Source organism: Talpa occidentalis, unplaced genomic scaffold (genome assembly GCF_014898055.3).
Source record: "Talpa occidentalis isolate TD23 unplaced genomic scaffold, MPIMG_talOcc4v2.1 talOcc4.4, whole genome shotgun sequence".
NCBI classification, from domain to species: Eukaryota; Metazoa; Chordata; class Mammalia; order Eulipotyphla; family Talpidae; genus Talpa; species Talpa occidentalis.
The window spans coordinates 106517434-106538782 of NW_023604295.1; the positions used below are offsets into that span (position 1 = coordinate 106517434).

A 21349-nucleotide genomic window follows, 5' to 3' on the forward strand; every position below is an offset into this window, starting at 1 on the left:
TGGGACTTACATCCTGGGGGAACAGAACAGACAGTAGCAAAGACTCCTAATCCTGGCAGGAAACTATAGTTTGACACTGTCCCAGGGAGAAACTAGACAACCCCCTACTGCCCGTTCATTACATAAGACTACAATAGAATGAGGAAACTGACAGCCTTCCTGAGAAAGCAGTAGGTTATAGCATTTCATCCTAAAATGAAGTATTTCCCATTAACTTGGCTAAGTCAGCATGCACAATGCCTTTCACTGTTCTTTTATTTTTTTCATTCAGAGAAGGTAAATATTCATTGACTAACTACTCTGCACCAATTTTTTAAATAATTTAACTCTTAATGAACCAAGCACAGATATAAAAATATGATAGCTACAAATTGGGGGTCATTAGAGCAAGTGCTAAAGAAGTACAAACATGTTGACACAATTTGTTACCCTTAGCAACAATCTGTAACCTGTTAAAAATCATTCTTTGATCCAATTCTGGTCATACTCAGGCCTAAGGTAAAACTAGCTTACTAATGGTTTTTGATTTTTTTTTTTCCAGCTCAAAAACCTTTTTGGGCCTGGACATGCCTGGACATCATCTAGATGTGTGTTCCAGCCTTCAAAGGCGGGAACCATTTTGTTACTCCAAGTGTTTCCCATAACAGGGCATAATTAATGGACATGGGGAGAAGACAGAGAAAGAAGACAGGAAGAGGAATTTCATGTTCTTGGATGTATTCTAAATATGGGCACTTTGTTTTCAGCAACACCAGCGTCACTGAGGAACTTAGAAATGACAGAACTCAGTCTGCCCCAATACTTCCATATCAGGCTTGGATATTTTAGCAAGATACCTCATGATTTGTTCATATATTGAAACAAAGCATGACTGTAGACAATCTCTACTCCTATTCTAACAGCAAAGTCCCTCAGTGAATCTTGCAAGGAAGGCTACCTTTGCCCTTTTGAACTTTAGCTAAAGGACCATGCCGTCTCTGCTACTTAGAAGACCCAGGTTTGGTTCTAGTAATTTTCTGTCCTGTCCCAGAGGTCCAGAGGGCTTCTCAGCAAGCCTGGCCACTCTCTGAGTACCAGCATACCCTGCTAACTCTGGATTCCCCCACATTTAGCAGGTAGCGGGGTGGAAGGTGACCAACCTCTCTTCTCAAACCACCACCATGGTGCTTTGGGGACCATGGAACAAATTCCATTGATAGAGGGTCCTACCTCCTGCCTAGTCCTTCCCTCCTGACTTAAATCCCTAGAGCTCATTCTTCCATGCCTCTGCCTCCTTTCACACACCCATTTGGACTTCACTTCCTGTCTATCTTGAATTGCCACAGCAAGAATGTCTAGGGCCAAAGGCAATTTACAAATGCAATCCTGGCAGGGAAGCTGGAGGTGGCAAAGCAATCAGATTGACCTGAGTGTGCTGCAGGTCCCTTCTAGAAATTTGCTAATCTCATGGTCTTGATTTCCTTGCCAGGGATCTCCCAGGCAACTCCCTTCTCCTTGATATCCAAGGTCATTATTTTACTCAGCATTGACAATCCCTTGTATCAAAACAAAACACCTAAGAACAGGCATATAGATATAGGATCACACACATCTGGCACATGCTCAACTTTCTTGCCTTACTCAGCTGAGATCATTTTTTCCTTTCTATCAGGTATTTCACTTCACTATAATTTGTAGATTAATTATCTTCTTGTGTGTTTTTCTTCCTAGCAACCCTATTAGATTTCTAAAAACTGTTAGTTGGGGATGAAGGAACTGAGATATCCAATCCAAATAATGAGATTTAAAAAAAAATGTTTAAAGGAGCTACACATTCCTTCCTCCCTAATATTTTCAAGTACTTAAAACACATGCAAGATTATTTCCCCTGTCTCTCCAAGAGATCCTACCTATGATCTCGGATGTAACTCAGTATATTTACAGTAAAACTACTGCGTAGGACTCCATGAGAAAATAATAATGATGTGTCTTGCTGAAGACACATGTAATCTTTATCTCAACAGGGCTATAAATTTGGATGATATAAATCCAGTAGGGTAACCAGGCTTTCACCTGTTTGTCTGTTTATAGTGTTGGAGTCAAAGCTAATGAGTAGTGAATGGCAAGGTCATCTTGGGTCTGGTTGGCTGTTTCTGTGCAAATGTAAAGAATAATTCTACAGCAAGGTTTTCAGATCATGCTACCCACAGAAAATGGTGTATTAGTGTGGTACAGTGCAGTGACCTGGAGGTAATTAGGAACACAAATAAGACTTCTGTCAATGGAGATGACCATCTGTGGGCCTTTAGTCCTCCAGGCCAACCTCAGTCACTTGGCAGTGGCAATAGGGTTTCACTAGCTCAGGGTACTCTGTGGGGAAACATCTGTATGTATAGCACATATGCTACCAGGTGCCACCTGGAAGCCATTTCTTATGTCTTACATTTCTTGTCTCTCTCCTGCCAACATTCATACATTGTGCAATTTTTCCTGTCTTCTTTTTCAGTCCTCTACAGGACATGCTCTATTCAGCAGCTCTGCAGTAACCACTTACTGGGAGGCCCTGCATAAGTTAGAGCCCATTGCAGTCATCATTAGTTTGCCCCAAAATTTTGGGTAATGAAATTTTCCAGTCCTGCCACTCTAGGTCAGTTGATACTTCAGGGACAAACATATTTTTTAAATCTAAGAACAGTGTTGGAATTTCCTCCATCATACATTAGAGGTATGCATGGTCTGAAAATTTGTCCACCTACTCATAGAAGTAACATTTCTAAGAGAGGTTCTTATCCTTTTTTTAACTTCAGAGAAATAGATGTCCAATGTCCCTAAAATTCTAGGAGTATTTCTGCTTATATTTGCATATATTTAGTCATATAATACATTTGGAGTTTTAAAAATGTGGTAATATCTGCCTATTTCAAATAAAATACAATTCTCAAGAATCAGAAAGAATGCTTGAATCTTGGTTTGATCAATGCTGACTAGAGAAATTAATCTCTTTCATGAAAATATCTTTCAGTTGTAAATTATTGCTGCAAAAGGAATGCAATTTTTTTAAGTTTATATTACAGAAATTTTTAGATGTACACAAAAGCAAAGAAGCAGAGAAGTGGTGTAAGTGACTCACATGTATACCCACCACCCAGCTTCAATTATCACCAACTCACGGCCAAGCTTATGTCTACCTTCATTTATTCCCCATATATTATTTTTAAGCCAATCCTAGACATCATAACATTTCATTTGTAAATGTATCATTATGTATCTCTAAAAGAGAACTATTTTAACAAAAGTAAATCACAATTCCATTATTACAGTTAATGACTCAATGAAATGAACTATTCTATGTTCAAATTTTCCAGCATGGTTCATGTTTTACTGTAATTGGTTTATTCAAATCAGGATCTATCTGTAAAACTAGCAGTGAGCAAACATTTAAGACTGTCATCAATTAAAAAAAAATTGATTTGGATTTACTACCTAACCCTTGGGGACCCACAATATTTGCAGACCAAAGTTTAAGAAACGCTTCTGTAGAGGGTGAATGTGGACTTAGGAAATGAAGCAATCAAGGTTCTCATCCTGACTCCTGACCCCACTGTTACTAGCTGGGTGATCAGCCTCTTTGTAAAAAGAAATTAAAACAGTATTCAGTTCTCATATAGGGTCACCAGCTAAGATATAGGATGCCCAGTTAAATGTGAATTTCAGAGAAAACAACAAATACATTTTCAGTTGAAGTATGTGTTGTGCAAAAACCCAATTTAACAGTGGCTGTATTATAATTGCTGCATCTTGCAATCTTGCTTTCATGGTTATTGTGAGGATTCCACAGGACAATGCAAGTAAGGGGCTTACCCAGGGCCTGAAACCACATCACGGCAGCCTAGCTATCAGCAGTCAGCTGCCTCCACTCAGAAAGGCGGGAGGGCTGCTCTGGTTGGACTCCCATCTGCTCTCTGCTTTGTTTTGTACTATTCGTTCCCCAGGTGGGAGATAGCAATCTTCCACAAGCTTGAGTGCCAGCTATTGCTGATAGGTAACCTCCTGCAGGTTTCCAGGCCTGGCTGAAGAAGTATATAGTTCGGGGCAGCCTGAGATGTTTCTGATAACAAAGATATTTCTGGCTTCTTAAAAACTGAGGGCTCTGGCAGGTCCAGCCCCGCACTCCCACCTGGCACCAATCAGGGGAGCTGAGTAGCAGCTTCTCCCTTTCTTTGGGCCTGGGCTTGCCAGTTTGCCATCTGACATCACCTGCCTGAATCCTGTGGGTATTTGTATTTGCAGCCCTGATGCCTCCACTCTGGCCTTCTCTGTGTTGGTTCTTTGACCCCATAAAATACTGAGCCTGAAGTGGGTTGCGGGGTCAGGGGGGAAGTGGGGGGAAGGGAGGACTGTAGAAAAGGACTAGCAAGGAGGGAAGCAGAATGGATGATCCAAAGACAACATCTTGACTGGCCCAAATTCAAAAAGCTGAGTCAGAATGCGTGGGGAGAAAGGACAAGTACAAATAAAAAAGAAAACAATGGAAAAGCAAGAAGGGCAAAAGGGCAGTGTGGATGTGAGTCTGGCAAGGGTAGAAGAGGCTCAAGAAGAAAGTGGAGAAGCAAGTAAGAAAGAAGCGTAACTGAGAGTGAGAGTCAGCTCGCCGGGGGAGAAGTTACAGTTCAGAGTGACTATTGGTGATTATTATAAACTTTTCTCCCAGTGAATTATAGTCTCCACGAAGTAGAATCCCCTGCCTATTAGGAGCTTCTGAGGAATTCTATTTAATGTGAACGCACTATGGTTTCTTTTCTTCCAGCTCCAGATGCTGTCCTTTTCACTGATGGTCAAGCTGGGGCTAGGGTCAGGTTTGGAACCTGGAGGGCAGCAAATAAGACTTCGAGCCAAGATGACTGGTGCTCGATGCCTGTGCAGCTGGGTTCCCTTCCACAGAGGGTGCCCTGCAGCTGTTGACAGAGTGACTGAAAGGCACAGCGAGACTTTACTGCTTCCAACAGAGCCCCATGGGGTCACTAAGGGTCCGAGGTCCTCCTCCCACCCCAGGTCTTCACTGATCCACTAATGGAAGAAATAGCCGAAGGGTGAAGGAGTGACACGGAGTAGAATGGACAGTCATTTTGGTTTTGAAAGCAGTTTCTGAAATATACCCTCTCCTAAAAATGGGCATGCAATTGTTAGAAAGCAGAAGATCTGAGAAAGGGAGTCTTGTGACATTAGATCCACCTTGAGAAAAGGGGAAAACAAAGGAATTTTGCTTCTTGGGGGAGAATGAAGCAGCATAATCCAGAGAAGGTATAATATATTTCAAGAGAATCTACCAGAAGAACCTGCCCTGCCAGTCTTACAGCTGCATCCCTAGGAAGCACAATCCCTTGTTCCCCAAATACCCACACTGAGGACCTCCCCGCTCTAGTGAGGCAGTAACATGCCCATGAGCAGGCAGCTATTTTTGGAAGAAGCACAAAAGTTATAGGAGGAGATATTGAGACTTCCTTTTCTCTTACAGGAACTTGTTCTCTGTTTGCTCAGTTATCATTACAGGCCTTTCTGGAAATGTTATAGATTTTCCATTTCAGTTTTGCGTATTTCTTATGAGGACGGTCCTATACACTTTTTGTTTCTATTAAAAACAGGAGTCCACTGAAATTTTCATTTGATCATTACCAGTGAAAGTAATATTATCTACATTTATATGTAACTCAACTTTCTTACCAGTTCAATTTGATTTGTAGATATTTTCTATAGGATTCTGTACCTTTGTTTATATGTGAGATTGACATATCATTTTTCTTATGCTATCCTTGATTAGTTTTGCCACCAACATTAAATCAAAATCACAAACGGGGGCCTCCCCTGGTGGCGCAGCAGTTGAGCGCTGGGTTGCGAAGCTGCCCGCAGCCTCTGCAGCGCCGGTTCTATCCCCAGCTGCCGGGCAAGGGTCCCACATGGCACAACAGACCTCTCCTGCCGCACCCACTGCTCCCCTCAGCAGTGTATTTCGTCAGTCTACCTGCTCTGCTCTCCCCTCTGGCTCTGGTGAATTCTCTCACCCTCCTCCGCTTCTGACTGTACCCAGTGCTTGTATAAATAAATAAATAAATAAATAAATAAATAAATAAATAAATAAATAAATAAATAAATAAAATAAATCTTTAAAAAAAATCACAAACTGATTGGGTGGGACCTCATACTTTTCTAAGCTCTGGATCATCTTTATAATATTTGTTTTTGAAAATTAGCAGAATGTATTTGTCAACATTCCAAACTTAGTGGCTTCTTTTAGGAATATATATTTGAATGTCATTTTCTGGTATGTGTCTGTTGTTTTCATTTCAGATCTTTTAAAGCCATATTCTGGTTCTCTTATCTTCCCAGAAAATCATCTCTCTTTCACTTATATTTTCTATTTTATTTAAAACAAAATCACAAAAGATATTTATTTTGTTGTAGAAATCCATATTTTGAGTTCTGTTCCCTCTCAACCCTAAATTTGCTAATCTTTACCCTTGTTCTTGGTCAGATTTGCCAAAGATTTGTCTATTTTGAAAAGTACTAAGATTTTGTTTTGTTCATCAATCCCACTTTTTCATATTTCATAACATTTTGTTTAATTGATTTTTGTCTTATCTCTCAAAGTTCACCTTTTTAGACTCTAAATACAAACTTAGTTTATTCCTAATTTCCTATCAGATTAGGCTGTTTTTCTGCCCACCTCTACCTATTACTTCTGTTTAGAGTATGGCAGACCTACTCCTTATTCAAAAACGGTGCATTGGAGTCAAGGTTTCTTGCCTTTTGACCCACGGGCTCTCTTCCTATTGGGGTTGCTTTACTGAGAGTGTATACTCCAAGCACTGCAAGTCTCCACTATTTTGTTACCACATGGCAAGAGTTTATCAAAGAATGAAAGCAACACAAAGGGAACAGGAGCTGATTTTATTTGAGCACTTGGATGCAACCATGACTGAAGTCCATCTGGATGCTTTAATTTGCTAATTTCCATTTGCTAAAACTAGTACGAGTTGGGTTTCAGGGCCTCATAAATTAAGAAATCTGCTTTGTTTTCCATTAAAGGCACAGAGGTCCATATCGTTTCCTCCTAGCATTGCCTGTATTTTGTAGGTTTTGATGACTTTCTCCTTGTAGCCTATTTCTAACTAGCTATTAATTTCTATTTTAGGGTTTTGCTGGTGGCATGGGGTTAAGTCCCAGTGCTATCACACTATTGCCGCTGTGGCGTGAATTTGATCCCTGGCCAGGGAGCTAACCCACATGGCTCAGCAGACCTCTCCTGTCTTGCCCGCTCCTCCCCTCAGCAGTGTATTTCAGTAGATCTGTCTGTTCAGCTCCCCACTCTGTCTTTTACCCCCTGCACCTCTGGACTACATCCCAGTTCTTCTATACATAAGTAAATACAAATAAATATTTTTTAAAGTTTCCATTTTAATTTTTCTTTAAAAGGTTTTAAATTCTAATTAGATTGCTTTGAGATTGCTTTGTTTCTATTTCTTTTTTGTTATTTTATTACAGTGTGGTCAGTGATTATGGCCTAGTTTTTGCTTAATGAGGAACTTCAAATTTAAAATTTTTTTTATGTTAATAAATGGGCAGTTTTGGAACGTTTCATGGATGTTTAAAAAGTATATGTATATATGTTATATCAACAAACATTTAATTTTGTGTGTAGTTCGTAAGCAATAATATACGCATACCTGATTGTTTGATTCAAATCCTATGTATCTGTATCCATTTGTCCATTTTAATGGAAAGTATTTTAAAATATCCCCTGAGGGTTGTGAGTTTATTTTTCTTTCTTGTTCTCATACTAGTGCTTGATTTAGATAGTTCATGTAATTTTTAGGTTCCATTAGGATTCATGTTATAATTTCCTGGATAATCGCATCTACTCATAGTATGAAATATGCATTCTTTGTTTTCTCTGATGCCCTGTTTTCTTATCTTGAATCCTGTTTTGTCTGATATGATGTCACACTTGAGGTTTTTTGTTACTATCTGTTTTGCAATTCTTTTACAAAGATTTTTTTCCAACTCGTTCTGTATCATGTTTATATCTCCTGTAAACAGCATATAGTTGAATTATTTATTTTTTTACCCAATTTGAGAGGTTTTTGTAGGTGCATGTAACCATTTATTTTGTGGTAACTGTCTATCTAATTTCTGACAGCACAAATAAAATCTAATTCATTGCTGTGATACTTCCACTTAGGGAAATATATTTTTTAGATTATTGTCTTCCTTTCTTCTTTCTAGTCTCTTCCTTAAGAAAACTTATAATTTTTTGAGATGTTCTCTAAAACTTTTCATTTCTTTTCTCGTTATTAATTTTTTTGTTCTTTTTAGGTGTCTTCTCAGGGAAAGTCTAACTCCATTCTCCAGGGGGTAATTTTTAAGTTTTGTCTGTTCTCCTATTAGTCCATCTATTAAAATTGCTATTTTAATGATCTTTATTTTCAAGCTCTCTGATTATTATTAGACTACTTAATTTTGTTTTGGGATGTATGATCCCTTATTCCCTCCATAGATATAATTCATAACATTTCTCTTAGAGTTTCATCTCTTTCCCCTATTAACTCTGTTTTCTTTTCTTTTGTTTATAGATGTTGATGCCTCTCTCAGGTTGTATATTTACCTAGCATATTAGGTAACTCTGCTTGTGGGCTCACTTTTATATTTGAGATTCTCTTTTGTCATCTTGTGACTACTACACCTTTTTAACAGGCTTGTCTCTAGTGATGTAGGGAAGAAGCAGAGTGTGCTTTCAAGGTGTTGATATTCTGGGCCTGGGCATTCCACATTCCCCCTTGCTGTGAGCTGCCACTAGGGCCCAAGAGCCACCATATACTGCTCCTGGCATTGGACTGAAGGGAAGCAACCTCACCTGCTATTTTGTTGTATCCCAATTTCTACTGTTCCCTGCATCCCCTAGTTGCTAGGAACGCCCCATAGCCACAGACACCAGACTAACTTCCTAGACCCAATTCCAAGATGAGTTTATAGGAGACTTCCCCACACCAACAAATAATTCTCAGATACCTATAGAGTACCTCAGATACCTACAGTGTCTTCAAATTCAACTCAATTCTAGCACTATTTCCCCAGCGATAACATCAGATTCTATAAAATAAGGGCTAAGTCTCCCAAGACTGCCTTCTACTTCAGAGGTCAGTCATAAGCTCAAGCTGTTACCTGTGCTTCTGACCAACTGGCTATAGGTTTGAGGTTCCCATGAACCCTCCTCAGGTTGGATTAATTTGCTAGGGTGACTCACAGTACTCAGAGAAATATTTTACTCACTAGATCACTGGCATATTAAAAAGATATGTCAGAAGCAGCCAAATGGAAGAGATGCTTAGGGCAAGGTATGAGAAAAGGGTATACAGCATCCATGTCCTCTCCAGACACATCATTCTCCCAAAATCTCTACATGTTCACCAATCCCTGCCTCCTTCTCTTGGGTTTTTAATGGAGGATTTATTACAAAGGCATGCTTGATTAAATCATTGTTCACTGGCAATTGAACTCAATCTTCAACCCTTCCTTCCTCCCCAGAAGTCTGGGGGTGGAACTGGAAGTTTCAACCCTCTAATCTTATGATTGGTTCCACTGTTAATCAGCCCTAATTCTTAGGTGCTTCCCAAAGTAACCTCATTTACATAACAAAAGACAACTATAACACTCTCAACACTTAGGAAATTCCAAGGGTTTTGGGAACTATGAGCCAGAAACTGTGGATGCAGACCAAATATATATAAGAATTATATTTTACTCATCTGAATGACCAAATACATATATCTTATAAATCATAATATCACAACTTCTTCTCACTCTACTTGGCTGCTTTTATTTTATTTTGAATACATTTTTTTTTAATTTGCTGCATCATCTAGTTTACAACTCCTGATTAATTTCTATAGTCATTCAGTAGAACTGAGTCCTTTCATAACCCAAGTTTTCAGAAAGTCTCAAATTTCTATTGCATGTGTTAAAATATTACACCCTGAATTTGCTTGAAACTGTCTCCTTCAAAAGCAAAGAAACATTTTCCAATTTAAAATGAGATGTTTCTCAGAATTATAGTGCGCATTCCAATGTGTTCCACAGGATTTATAATTAATAGTCAAAGCAGCACCTGCTCCAAATCTTAATTGCTTTCTTCTCCATGAAAACTGATGCTGGAGGTGTTGGTGAATTGATTTGTACTACATAATACCACTGCAGACTCAGCTTTGGCATGCACAATACAGAAAACTGAGCACAGCACTGAAATTTTTCCAAGGAAAAACTCAATTATGATCATTTTTGGTGTTCAAGTACCTGCTAATGAACGTGATGGTGACAGTACTATAATATAGTTACCATTTGATGTTGCACATATGCCTGGACATACAAAGACACCAAAGAGGTGGCATAATTTATCTGATTACAATAGAAACATTCTAGAATCCAATACCTCAGCTTAGCACCAATAGTTTTTTACATCTGACCTCTTTGTTACTTTCATTTAAATGCGTCCCCTTGGGTAAAGGAGTCCCAGCACCAGACCCCACCTGTTCTAGTTACAGGCTGCCTGTGAGTGTATCATTCACCTTCCCTGGACCTCAGCCTTCTCATCTCGCAGCCAGGCTGCAGAGTCACACATGGAAACGCACAGCTGCTGTCACAAGTGGAGTTGTGACAGCAGCTCTAAGACTGAATAAAATTTACTTCAGAAAATGTGAAAATAGGACTTTTGTAAGTTAAACTATATTTATAAAATTATTATTTTTCTTTTTAAACAAGTTATACATGTCTATTTCAGAAAAAAATGAAAAGAGAGAAGCAAAGAAGGAAATTTCCTACACTGCTTAATCAATCACATTTTAAATGTCCTACGAGAACACAACACTTTAAAAAAAAAAAAGGTGAGCCTTTTGTAATATGAATGGTTGCTTTGTTAGCTTGTTTTTTTATGCAATAAATTTACTCTAAAATAGAATTCAGTGATATTGCATTTAATATACTCATCCTTTCACAGAGCCAACAACCCTAGAGTCCTTCTGCTCCAAAACCATGCAAACTACGGTCACTTTACTTTCAGTTTCACACTTGGGGCAGGAGTTCTGGGACTGGCACATCTTCTACCTGCACATATTTACCAGTCCCAGACTATGGAAGTTTTCGTGGTTCAGTGCACATGAGAAATCAGCCACATACCAAACTGGAGTTTTCCTGCCATTGTATTATAAATCCACTCTCCAAAGGGACATTTTAAAAACATAGTTTACTTTTGGAGGTAAATCTATATCTTGCCCCTTCCCCCATCTCAGAGGGAGCAGTAGAGAATGGGGAATGGATAGCACCCCTGGAGAAGGCAAAAGAGTCCGTTAGCTGAAAGGATCACTCTGGCCATGTATTTCATTAAATATCTAAGTGGATTCATCAGATTCAAACATACACCAAAGAGCTTGCTGTACAACTTAAAAGTGTACAGACCACTTCACATCATAGATCTTATTATAATGGTTGTTCTGACATCCCCTACCTGAAGTAGAACAAGGAGGCCCATTATTACCATGCCCTGAAGGAAATATCATCATAAAGTGAAACCAGGCTTATTAATTCTGTAACAGTCTTGCAGATTCCCAGTTCAGCATCTTGTGTTAATGAAACATGCACTGTAGTTGAAAGTAGCTGTGGAATTAGCTGTCATATTTATGGTTTACCAGAGTCTTGTCTTCTGAGATTTCTAACAAAGTGACAGGGATTTCCCAGTAGTCTAATACATTCTTTCTCTGGGTTTACTTGAGTAAATGCAAGATGTGAGTTTAAAAATGAATATTTTTTTACAAAAAGCATTTATTTGATCTCCAAAAATGTCTTTTCTTGCATAAAATCATAGTTATTCATTGCCTTGTCTTCTTATTATTCATAAGTATATCACTTCAAAACATATTGATTGGAGCAAACAAATGAATAATGTTCAAACACAAATTACCCTGACAAGTTATAAAATAGATTCATAGTGTATATGTAGGCACATAAATCACAAATATATATGTATTTATGTAATAATTTTAGGTCTACACAGAGATACATTCTGGAAGCCATCTTATTTGCCTTGTTTATATTTACAAAATATATACTGAAAAATAAGTTATTCATTCATGTTTATAATCTCCAAGCTCTTGTAGACAATTCAGTTATGGGGTATTAATTTACTATTGACAGTAACTTTATAAAACACTAGAAACTCTGTGGCCACTTCAATTTACCTATAGTGAGGTTGTAAGGACTCTATCAATTATTTATGAAGGGCTTACTTAACATTGTCCAGGTAAAATAAAATATAATCTCTAGGACTTAAGGACAATATGATTCAGTACAAGATAGCATGTTTTAGAGAAAGGGAGAACAATATACTTCCACAGATGCTGAACATAAGATAGACATCTGGGCCAAATACAGTGGCCTGGTCTCTGTGAAGGTGAAAGAGGGAGCTTGGTTCTTATGCTGTGTCCGTGGCTGAATCTTCCATTTGGTCTCACACAGCGATTACTCACACTTGCACGAGCAACACACCAATGGAACCTACTTGATGGTAAGCTCAGGTGTAAAGTAAGTGAAGTAGGTTCTGGATACTGCCCTGATTCTCTTCATGTAATTTTGTCTTTCCCTCAAATGTGCCAGCTGTGACTGATTTGTGTTCATTTATTCAGTACCAAAAGGCCCAAATGGAGTTCCCACCACTTCTTACAAATCTCTGGTGGTTATCATTCCTGCATTAGAAAGGAAGTGATTATGTGCTTCTGACTCGACATTGGAGATAATTCTTCCTCGGGTGGGTAAAATACAATAATAGCAATGATTTCTATCTGCCTATTGGATTTTCTCAGTAATTTGTTGTACAATGGATGAGAGCAGTGGTTCTCAACTAGGGGGGTGATTTTGTGTCCTAAAGGATATTTGTCTGTCAGAGAACAGTATGATCTTTTAAAAGCAGTGGCCAGTGGGAAAAGTTTGGAGGGTGGTCTGAGTGTACGGGGTTAATATTTTTCTAGAAGTTGGTCTCCAGTCGAGAAAGCTTAAATTTACTTCCACCCCAATATGCCTATAGCAAGGGGTAGCAGTAACTTCCTCGTTGATGCAAAATGGGAGTCATTGGATTATTGCTCTGTGGGTAAGTCCTTCCTCCTCCTAACCCGCCCACCATCTACAAAGGTGTGTGCACACATGCACAAGTGCACGCACTCCCCATGCCCCAAACGCAGTGTCTCCTCTTCCTTGTCTGAACTTTTCCCAACTGGTGCTGCATCTAAGTTCTTAAAAGTTGTTTCATACCACCAAGAAATACCACCCACAAGATAATCAACCCGACAGTCTGCAACCTAATTTCAGACAACTGAATACTTCTTTAAATTAAAGAATTTTGATGGTAGGAGCTGATAACAACTATGCACATTTTTTCCCCTGGTATTCACAGACAAACATGTATTTCAAAAGACTGCCTCTTCTTTCCAGGATACTATTAGAGGAAAAATAAAGCAATTTACCCTTTGAAGTCTTTTTATTTAAAAAAAAGGGGGGAGGGAATGAGAGAAAGAAAAAAAAGGAACTTTCCTCAAAGGAAATATTCTAGACAGATGACTAGATTTAGGGCTCTTACATGCACTTAGCTTTTTAACAGTCTGGATAACTCAGCAAATCTGAAACAAAGAAGGTTCTAAAAAAAGCAATCCATGGCTAGAACTGTGGGTAATGAAATTTACTTTGAACAATATGGTCACTGTTTATAAGCGTTTCAGTTGATGACCAGAACATACACACAAAAATCTTTGTTCTTCAGTCTACTTCTAATCTTAGACCTATATTAGACCTCAAGCTCTTACCACTGTGGAATTTTGCTTCCCATGGAAATAGCCACTTATTTAGCAGTGAGCAGAAGACAGTACTTCAAATAGGCATATTCTAAGATGGAAGCTACGAAAACACGTGGCACATTCATGGTGCAAGGCTGGTTCCTGCTCCCTCCTCCTTTCCATGGCCAATACCATAAACTCTTCCTGATTAAAACGAAACAATTTCTCATCATCCTCGCACAGCATTCCTTTCTAAGCAACTGAAGCGACCACACTATGGAACAGATCTTCTAGTCAAAGGTCTTATTGTGTTCTATTAACCAAGACCACACATCCCAATAGATTGCTGTTTATGAAATGCAACCAAGAGGAATGCTATGCTCACTTGACCAGAAGTCCCTGTAAATCCTGAATGATCAAGTGAACTACTTGGTTTGAATAACTATAGCATATCCACTGCAGAAAACAGCTCCAATAGTTCTGCAATGTGACTTTGCAGCTGCTCATATCAAGACATGGGCCATTTTGCTCCTTGAAACTGATATGGTCCAGTGACCTGCTTTGGCCAATAGAATGCAGTGAAAGGGACAATGTGACAGATATTATCCTCCTCGACCTCGAAGAGCCTGAACTCTTCTGCTCTGACTCTAGCTCCTCTTCCTATACCATGGCACTGTGAGGAGGTGCACACTCACCTGTTAGAAATTGGGGCAATGGAACAGAGCCATTGAGCAGCAGGCTACGCCAAGATCTCTTCCAGATCCTGCAAACCACCTAGATGGTAGCAACTGACCTTAGATGCATAAGTGAGCCCAGCTGAGATCAACAGACCCAGAGTAGTGAGCAAAGTTCATTTTACATTAAATAAGCCAGAATTTATTATACAAATGAGACTTGGGTGTCGTTTTTAAAGCAGTAGTAGCTGAGTGACATAATAAAAATCACAGTTCAATTTCCACCTCTCCCCGAAGCCTTCTTAACACCTTCAACCCACACTGACTTCTCACTTTCCCATGGACCACTAAGCATTTTCTAAACCAAAGGTTCCTAACATTTGTTCCAGTGACAAAATTCTATGTATGCCTTAGTGTTATACTTTCAATATATTTACTTGCTGAGGAAATAATAATTATCACCATCACCTGAATTTACTACTTAATGTTTATTTTCACTATCATATTTCTGCACATATTTGGGAAAAAAAGTAGTACTATATGTATGAGACATTATCTATTCAGTCAGGCACAATGGTTGGTACAGATAGATTCAAAACCCCCCTTATTCAACTTTAGTACTATTTTAGAATCTTGGACCCAAAAGATGGGAACTGTTGGTCCATGCTTTCTTTTTTGACATTTGGTCATGCAGTATCTATGGAGGATGACTTCTTTTGGGTACCTCTCGCATGTTTTGAGAGTAAGGATTATGCCTTGTCCTTCTTGTACTTATAACAGTGCTGTCTACTCAACAGCAGCAGTGTGGGTAGGGCTAGGGCCAGCTACAAAGGCCTTGTATAGTCTTTAATGTTGTACCTTATATTCCATTGGAGAGTGGTCTCTACAGCACTATGTCTGAGTTCAAAGCCTCACTCTGCCAGTGCTGTTTCAGTGACCTTGAACAAGTCATTTAACTCCTTGGTCTCTCAGTCTTCCCACCTGTAAAATAGGTTTTTAAATAACATTTACATTATAAGGGTGTTGTGAAGGCTAAATAATTTCATATATTAAAACAATATCAGCATAAATAGCACATGTTAACTTACATTAACATGAAAGTATTAACATTAATATAAATATTAACTTATTATTAATATAAAATCCTTAGAAAATATAGTTGGCACAAGTAAATGCTCATTAAACGTCAGTTATTATTATTGCCATTATTATTATTATCAGACCTTCAAAATCCCTGAAGATTACACATTTGTTAAAAAGAATGTGGGTAATATTATTGCTAAAGACATGATCCATAATCTAACTATGCATAACTTCTTGATTTGTCTGAGTTTGAGGGTAATCTGGGCTAATTTTGGTTCTTGGTATTGGATTTCATGATGGCAGACAGGCCATTCTGAGGACACAGCCTGCTCCCTTTCTGTTCAGAGAATAGTAGACAAGTCTTTACCAAATGTTTTCCAGTTAAACATTCTCTTTTGGTACTCAAAATTTTCTCAACATCCATACTATGAGCCTCTTCAAATTCAGTAAAATCTGGGGAAAACCTAACTCCTACTTTTACTTCCACAGACTTTATTTCCACAAAATATACTTCAGTTGTTCTATTTATTTTCAAATGTCTTCTGTGTTACCACTAAGTAATCATTCCAGCTCTCAGGAAGCTAACGGTGGCCATGATTCAGATGATTATGTCTTAAATCTCACAGGGTTTTTCAGCAAGAACCTCCCTGCAAAGTGTCATGAGGTTGCACCCCTCTGAGTTCCTTCCCTTTCTAACATGGTCACTTTGTTCCTGTATGTATGGCCATCAATATGTAAGGTTCTGCCTCCTATCCTGGAAGCAGATCTGAGAGGTCTGCCTTCCAGAGTGTCCTTGAATCATGTGGGATGATGGGATTCATGCCTGGGCAAACATCTAGGTAGGCAGCTATACACAGATATTGGGATTTGGGGTACTCAGGCCTGTTTGGCTTATTAATAACTGAGTTTCTACCAAAGCAAGCTTTAAACAACACACTGATGCTGGGCTTATAGGTGTAGGAAGCCTCCCTAATCATTTACCACGTAAGCGTGGGTTCCTCTGGTATTTTCCTGAGAGTGCACTTAAGCAGGGAACACGGTAGCAGAGATGGAGGCAAAGCTCAGCTGGACCCCAAGGATAGGTATACCAGTTACCTGCAATACAGGTGTCCCCACTTTTCAGATGTTGGAATTCTATTATTTCACTTTTACACTAGGTATTTACCCAAAGGACACAGAATCATTAATTTAAAAGGGCACCTGCACCCCTGTGTTTATAGCAGCACTATTTACAATAGCTAAGCTATGGAAACAACCCAAATGCCCAAAAATAGATGACTGGATCAAGAAGATGTGGTACATATACACAATGGAATATTACTCAGCAATCAAAAAAGATAAACACATGCAGTTTGCAGCAACATGGATGGAGCTAGAAGGGATCATGCTCAGCGAAATAAGCCAGAAAGAAAAAGAAAAATACTGGATGGTCTCACTCATAGCAGGAATTTAAAAAACCTAAATAAGGGACCAGGAAAAAGACTAATTAATACAAAGTAAAAAATTAAAATCAACAAGCAACTATGGGCCAGACACATGGGGGGGGGGCAGGGAGAGGAAGGATTTGGGTCAAAATAAGGGGGGTGCAATTGTATGGGGAATATAACCAAAATGAAAATGCATGCATTGTGCAAAAATTAAAAAATGATATAAAAATATATAAAATTAACTTTTAAAAAAAGAGAAATGAACTGTTAAGACTGAATTGGTTGATTATTTTATACATTATTGGCATGATGCTATCAATTTCACAGTAATTTTGGCAAATTCTAGCATATCACCTTTTAATCTATTTTATTAAAACAATTATCAAAAGTAAACTGCAATGGCAAATCAAATCCAGATTATAGAACATATCTTCTCAAAGCTAACAAAAGTCAACAATTTTTAATCAAAATAAATTTCTTAATTTCCCTAGTTTAAAAAAAAGTAGGTAAGTACCTGCTTTCACTGACAAATCCACAGATTTCCGGTTTTACGACAAAATCATAAAGCAAACCCGCGCTCAGCGTCAGCTTTGCGACAGCGGTTTTTGCGGCAGCGGCTCCTGGAGCAACGTGAGCCTGCGGGCCTCCCTCCTGCCCGGGAACTTTATACAGGCTGTGTAGGTAGCATGGAATTCCTGCTCTTACTATGTGTAGCTGTTATTTTAGGTTCTATGTGTTGTTCGGTATGAATCGGTAGGGTGTCTTTGGGATTTGGGAACTTTCTACATTGTCCATAGATATTAACGATGATTGTTTGTCACTTTATGACATTTCAGCTTAGGAAAGTTTTCACAGGAACACTCTACTTTCAGACAGTGGGGGAAACCTGTACTCCTAGAAATATCCTTGCTCAAAAACCTCACCCAGGTGAAGGTTGCTGTTTCCATTTCAGAAATGGCCAAGAATGATTAAGTGAAATCCTCAAGGCCATAAGCTACAGCAATAGTGCAGCCCAAAAGTTCACTATCAGAATCCTGTCACTCAGTTTTCCACTGCACATACTAAGAAGAGGAATAAAAGGAAGTATCGTTGAAGGAATATATGCAGTATTCATTAATTTTAAAATTTCTTTCATTTTTAATAAAATTTAAAATTTTCATTCATTTCATGGAACTGAAAGTCTGACAGATCCTATTACTCATTCCCCTGTCTCTGAAATAATAATAGCTAACCCTTAGAAGTATTTATTAAGGCTAATGATTGTTCAGATGTTTAACATATATTTACATATTTAATCTCACAGCTTCCCCACAGGGTAGACACCATTAATTATCCTCATTTTACAGATGAGGAAACGGAGGCACAGAGTGTAAGTAATTTGCTCAATGTCTTTCATCTAGTAAGTAGCAAAGCCAGAATTTGAATCAAAACAGTTTTCTTTCAAATCTGTCTTTTAACCTTTTTAATAAAATGTTTCAACATATTATAACAATATAGTAAAACTATTTTGGAGAAAGTGAATTTCTAGTGTACTATTAAAATGATAGGATATCTGGAGTTGTTTCAAAATAGTCTTGAGGTTGAGGATAGGAGTGGGTGGGGATATGAAACAAGATTGGCCATGAGTTGAGATTGGATGATAGGAGAGTATATGGGATTTTCAAAGAGATATGGGGGGAGGGAGAGAGAAGGTGAGGGAAAAAGGGGGAGAAGGGGAGGAATAGGGAGGCAGGGAGGGAAGGAGAAGGAGCAAAGGAACAATTCAAGACAGACTTTCAAATCCAGGCCAGGATGATTAAGTCTCAGTCTAAGTGTGCTAAGAAAGCAGAACATTAGGAGGGTTTAAGCAGGGAAGTGGCATGACTTGGCTTAAGTTTCTAAGGAATATTCTGCCTCCACGGGAGGCTGATCATGAGCATGGGGCAGGGCAGGGGCACACCAGTTAGGGAGTCCCAACCAGAGTAGCTTGTGATTTAGACCAGGGCTGCAGCAGAAAGATGGTGAGAAGGGATCAGATCCAGTATATTTTCGGAATGGAGCTGGCAAATTTTGCTGCTGACCTGGCTGGAGGAAAGGACATGAGGAAGGAAGAAGAGCGACTTTTGCATTTGGAATTTCAGCAGTGGGGTGGATGGAGATGTTGTTTTCAGAAATGAAGAAGCTGAAAGGAAACTAGGCTTTTTTGGTATTTGAGTGGGTGGAGGGAGTGGGAGGGGAATCATCTGCATGCCCTGAGTGGTTAATACTAAGTAACTAAACACAGTTTTGTCATAAAACGTGGGTAGCAGCTTTTTTCATTGACATTATATTTAGATGTATAAAGAAAACAGTCACCTTTGCAACAGCCTTTTTGAACATGACCAAGGCTAGAATTGCTTCTTAAACAAGTTTGTAAAATCAAACATTTTGTAGGGTTTTCCTTTCTTTGCATCACCTAGGTGTGATGATGCCCTAAATGAATCTTTCCATGATAGCAATAATGGTAACTCACAGTGGGTAAGCTGGGCTTTATCATCCAGACTACATATGAATAATAGTTTGTACAATTACTTGCTGAATGGCTGTCTCCTTCCTCGCCATAGACGGTGTGCTCCATGGAGGCAGATTTGTGTGTCTTTTCATTCCGGTCCATTTTGCATGCTCTATAAATAACTATTAAGTAAATAAATAAAATAGAGAGTCTTTTAAAAAGTTACTCAACAGCATTCGCCAGTAGGGGAAGGCAAATTAAAACCACAAAGAAATACTATTTCATACCTATCAGAATGATTATAATAAAAATTAGTGACCACATCAAATACTGATGAGAACGTGAAGAAACTGCATCAGTCAGTCATTGCAGTTGGTCTAGCTGCTCTGGAAAACAGTTTGGCAATTTCTCAAAAATTTAAACATGCAATTTAGAGTATGTTCCAGTGATTATAGTCCCTGGCATTTATTCCAGAGAAATGAAGACTTATGTTCACATAAAAGCCTATATGTGGATGTTTTATAGCCATTTTATTAGCAACCAAAAATTGGAAACACTCAGATGTCCTTCAAAAAGTGAATAGTTAAGTAAACAGTGGTGCATTCATACCGTGGAATACTACTCAGCGATAGAAAGGAGTAAAACACAGATACACACAGCCACCTGGATGGCTCTCAGAGAATTAGGCTGAATGAAAATGATTGCATTTATATAATTCTTAAAGTGACAAAATTATAAAAGTGGGTAACAAGTTAGTGGTAAAACCGGGGATGAACTAAATAATGGGGTGGGAGGAATATAAGTGTGGTTTGGGGGATTCTGGTAGTGAGGGACACATTCTGTATCTTGACTATGTCGGTAACAATATCCAGATTGTGAGATTGTACTACAGACAGTTTGTAAGAGGCAATCACTGGGGGAAACTGGGTAAAGGACATATGGGATCTCCATTATTTCCTACAATTGCATGTGAGCCTATAATTATCTCAAAATAACAAGTTCAATTTTTAAAAAGAGTTAGATATATTTAAACAAAAGCTTGCAAATTGAAAGTGTACAACCCAAGGGCCAGAAAGGCTTTTGGTGGTTCTCTTGTAGTTCAACACACACATACCAGATAAAATTCGTTTAATTATTTTGGTTTAAATGAATAGTTTCATTTTTAAATATGTTAGGATATATTATTATGTGAAGAAAATGGTTTCAAATGTTGTTTGGTACAAGCTTAGTTTATTAACAAGATGTAATAGGGCCTCCCTGGTGGTGCAGCGGTTGAGTGCTAGGCTGCGAAGCTGTCTGCAGCCTCTGCAGCACCGGTTCTATCCCTGGCCACTGGCAAGGGTCTCTCCTGCCACGCCCGCTGCTCCCCTCAGCAATGTATTTCGTTGTTCTGCCTGTTCTGTTTCCCGCTCTTGATGAATCCTCTCACCCTTCTGCACTTCTCACTGTACCCAGTGCTTATATAAATAAATAAATCTTTAAAAAAATAATTAAAACAAACAAACAAACAACATGCAATATAGTATCCAGAGCATCCACTCTGGATGCTAGGAATAGGCTAGAAATGTCCTCTGTGATATAAAGGAACTTTTGATCTGACATGAGATCTAGCTGTGTTTAACAAAGACATATTCAGCTAGAAAGTGAAGCCATCTCATATTTTGTAAATGAGATTTACCTGCAGGATAACCTAGTTTACCTCTCTGGAAATGTGGACATATACCCTTCTAGTCCAACACAAGAACTGACACTTGGTAGACATTCAATAACTGATTGTTGATTTGGCCCTGACATTTCTTGCTTTGCTTGTTTGTCTATTTTCTTTTGAAGTGCAGAAATTTGCTGCATATC

General features: G+C 38.6%; 1 long non-coding RNA gene across 1 annotated transcript in view; it reads right to left on the bottom strand.

Annotated features, from left to right (window-relative positions):
* Window positions 1-17681, bottom strand: part of LOC119257769 (uncharacterized) — a 79350-nt gene extending 61669 nt beyond the window's left edge. Inside the window, exons 1-2 of the long non-coding RNA XR_008553964.1 lie at window positions 17543-17681; window positions 15377-15499 (exon numbers count right to left, since the gene is read on the bottom strand). This is a non-coding gene — a long non-coding RNA (uncharacterized LOC119257769). The remainder of the gene's footprint in view (window positions 1-15376; window positions 15500-17542) is intronic.
* Window positions 17682-21349: the final 3668 nt, after the last annotated feature.